This window comes from Arachis stenosperma, chromosome 10 (assembly GCF_014773155.1).
Source record: "Arachis stenosperma cultivar V10309 chromosome 10, arast.V10309.gnm1.PFL2, whole genome shotgun sequence".
Lineage (NCBI taxonomy): Eukaryota > Viridiplantae > Streptophyta > Magnoliopsida > Fabales > Fabaceae > Arachis > Arachis stenosperma.
In genome coordinates, this window is record NC_080386.1 from 101,528,538 (window position 1) to 101,532,581 (window position 4,044).

The 4,044-nt window shown below is 39.0% G+C and overlaps 1 non-coding gene across 1 annotated transcript; it reads left to right on the forward strand.

Moving 5' to 3' along the window:
* Window positions 1-107, forward strand: LOC130959166 (small nucleolar RNA R71). Its single transcript, XR_009078261.1, has one exon. It is a non-coding gene; the product is annotated as a small nucleolar RNA R71 (small nucleolar RNA).
* The last annotated feature ends 3,937 nt before the right edge of the window (window positions 108-4,044 follow it).

A 4,044-nucleotide genomic window follows, 5' to 3' on the forward strand; every position in this document is an offset into this window, starting at 1 on the left:
AAGCATGTCTGAAGGACATCTTCTGATTAATTGTTTGTATCTTTCCCAAGCTTCATAGAGGGATTCTCCATCCTTCTGTCTGAAGGTTGGACTTCCACTCTAAGCTTACTCCATCTTTGTGGTGGAAAGAACTTTGCCAAAGGCATTGACTAGCTTTTCCCAAGAGTCCAGGCTTTCTTAGGTTGAGAATCCAACCATATTCTAGCTCTGTCTCTTACAGCAAAAGGGAATAGCATCAGTCTATAGACCTCAGGGTTAACCCCATTAGTCTTGACTGTGTCACAGATTTGCAGAATTCAGCTAAAAACTGATGAGGATCTTCCATTGGAAGTCCATGGAACTTGCAATTCTGTTGCATTAGAGAAACTAATTGAGGCTTAAGCTCAAAGTTGTTTGCTCCAATGGCAGGGATAGAGATGCTTCTCCCATAGAAGTCGGGAGTAGGTGCAGTAATGTCACCAGCACTTCCTTGCATTGTTGGCATTGTTGTTGTTTTCGGCTGCCATGGGTTCTTCTTCTTTGAAGAATTCGGTCAGGTCCTCTAAAGAGAGTTGTGCTTTGGCTTCTCTTAGCTTTCTCTTCAAGGTCCTTTCGGGTTCAGGATCAGCTTCAACAAGAATGCCTTTGTCTCTGCTCTGCTCATATGAAAGAGAAGAAAAAAGAAAATGTGGAATCCTCTATGTCACAGTATAGAGATTCCTGAAATGTCAGAGGAAAAGAGAAATAGAAAGAAGAAGGAGAAGAAGAATTCGAACTTTAATTAGATAAGGTTCGAATTGTGCATTTAGAAGGAGTGGTACTCCATAAATAGAAGGATGTGAGAAGGAGGGAAGAGGATTTTCGAAAATTCAATTAAAAGATTTTGAAACATTTTGAAAATTTGATTGATAATTTTCGAAAATGAAAGTGGAAGAGAAATCAAGTGATTTTTGAAAAAGATTTTGAAATTAGAAACTAAAAAGATTTGATTGAAAACTATTTGAAAAAGATATGATAAAAAAATATGATTGAAAGGTTATGTCTTAAAAAGATGATTGAGAAGATATGATTTGAAAACCATTTTAAAAGTATGTTTTGAAAATTATTTTAAAAGATTTGATTTGGAAAATTAGTGACTTGCCTACAAGAAAAGATATGATTCAAACATAAAACCTTCCTTAACAGAAAAGGCAAAAAATGTTCAATCAAATCATTAATGTTAGTAAGTATCTTTGAAAGGAAAGAAATTAATTTTGAAAACATTGAGTGAAAAGATTTGATTTGAAAAAGATTTGATTTTGAAAAACTTGAAAAAAATTGATTTGAAAACAAAATCTTCCCCCTAGCACCATCCTGGCGTTAAACGCCCAGAATGGTATACATTCTGGCGTTAACGCCCAAAATGCTACCTTTTTGGGCGTTAAACGCCCAACCAGGTGCCCTGGCTGGCGTTTAAACGCCAGTCTGCCTTCTTCACTGGGCATTTTTGAATGCTCAGCTTTTTCTGTATAATTCCTCTGCAGTGTGTTCTGAATCTTCAATCCCTTGTATCATTGACTTGAAAAGACACAAATTAAAAATATTTTTGGATTTTTAATAATAAAATGCAACAAGAATCAAATAACAATGCATGCAAGATACCAAACTTAGCAGTTTGTATACTACACAATGAACTGAAATGCATATGAGACACACAAAATACTCAAGTCAATAGAATTCAAAGATCAGAGCAAGTGAATCATCAAGAACATCTTGAAGATCACTAAGCATAATGCATGCAATTGACACCAAACTTAGGATGAGACACTAGACTCAAACAAGAAATATTTTTGAATTTTATGATTTTTTTTTTTTTTTAATTTTTTTGTGTTTTTCGAAAATTAAGTGGAAAAAGAAGGTATCAAAATTCTTAATGAGAATTCCAGGAATCAGTGCAATGCTAGTCTAAGACTCCGGTCCAGGAATTAGACATGGCTTCACAGCCAGCCAAGCTTTCAAGGAAAGCTTCGGTCCCAAAACACTACATGACCAAAGGTCAGCCAAGCCTTAGCAAATCACTGCTCCAAAAGCAAGATTGATACGAAATCAACAAGCTCTTGTGGTGATAAGTGAAACCTCGGTCCAATCAGATTAGACATGGCTTCTCAGCCAGCCAGATTTCAACAAATCATCATGAAACTCTAGAATTCATCTTCAAGAATTTCGAAAAAAAATACCTAATCTAAGCAACAAGATGAACCGTCAGTTGTCCAGCCTGAACAATCCCGGGCAATAACACCAAAAATTTGATGTTTGCCGGATCTTGGCACTGATGTTACCAAAGGCTTGCTCAAAACTAGAACAATCCCCGGCAACGGCGCCAAAAACTTGGTGCGCGAAATTGTGAACTATACTTTTTCACAACTCTCATAATCCCTGGTAATGGCTCCAAAACTTGGTGCGCTCAATACCATGGCATTACACAACTTCGCACAACTAACCAGCAAGTGCACTGGGTCGTCCAAGTAATAAACCTTACGTGAGTAAGGGTCGATCCCACGGAGATTGTTAGTATTGAAGCAAGCTATGGTCATCTTGTAAATCTTAGTCAGGCAAAACTCAGATATATATGGTGATGAACGAAAATAACATAAAAGATAAAGATAGTGATACTTATGTAATTCATTGGTAGGAACTTCAGATAAGCGCATGAAGATGCCTTCCCTTCCGTCTCTCTGCTTTCCTACTGTCTTCATCCAACCTTCTTACTCCTTTCCATGGCAAGCTCGTATAGGGTCTCACTGTTGTCAGCAGCTACCTCCCATCTCGCAGTGAAAGCTAATGCACACACTCTGTCACAGTGCTGCCAATCACCGGTGTGGTTCCCTCCCCTACCGGAATAGAAGAACTCTTTTGCGTCGTCACTAACGCCCAGTAGGTTACAGGTTTGAAGCACGTCACAGTCATTCAATCATTGAATCCTACTCAGATACCACAGACAAGGTTAGACCTTCCGGATTCTCTTGAATGCTGCCATCAGTTCTTGCCTATACCACGAAGACTCTGATCTCACGGAATGGTTGGCTCGTTTGTCAGGCGAGCACTCGGTTGTCAGGCGATCAACATGCATCGTGCAATCAGGAATCCAAGAGATATTCACCAAGCCTCAAATGCTTGTAGAACAAGAGTGGTTGTCAGTCACTTTGTTCATGAGTGAGAATGGTGATGGGCGTCAATCATCACCTTCATCATGTTGAAGAACAAGTGATATCTTGGATAAAGAACAAGCGGAATTTGAATGAAAGAACAATAGTAATTGCATTAATACTCGAGGTACAGCAGAGCTCCACACCTTAATCTATGGTGTGTAGAAACTCCACCGTTGAAATACATAAGCATAAGGTCTAGGCATGGCCGAATGGCCAGCCTCCCAATGATCTAAGAACTAAAATGTCCAAAGATGATCTAGAGATCTAAAAGTGATCAAAAGATTTCCGATTCAATAGTAAAAGGTCCTACTTATAAGAAATAGTAGCCTAGGGTGTACAGAAATGAGTAAATGACATAAAAATCCTCTTCCGGGCCCACTTGGTGTGTGCTTGGGCTGAGCAATGAAGCAATTTCGTGTAGAGACTCTTCTTGGAGTTAAACGCCAGCTTTAGTGCCAGTTTGGGCGTTTAACTCCCAATTAGGTGCCAGTTCCGGCGTTTAACGCTGGAATTCTTGAGGTGACTTTGAACGCCGGTTTGGGCCATCAAATCTTGGGCAAAGTATGGACTATTATATATTGCTGGAAATCCCAGGATGTCTACTTTCCAACGCCGTTGAGAGCGCGCCAATTGGGCTTCTGTAGCTCCAGAAAATCCACTTCGAGTGCAGGGAGGTCAGAATCCAACAGCATCTGCAGTCCTTTTTGAGTCTCTGGATCAGATTTTTGCTCAGGTCCCTCAATTTCAGCCAGAAAATACCTGAAATCACAGAAAAACACACAAACTCATAGTAAAGTCCAGAAAAGTGAATTTTAACTAAAAACTAATAAAAATATACTAAAAACTAACTAGATCCTACTAAAAATATACTAAAAAC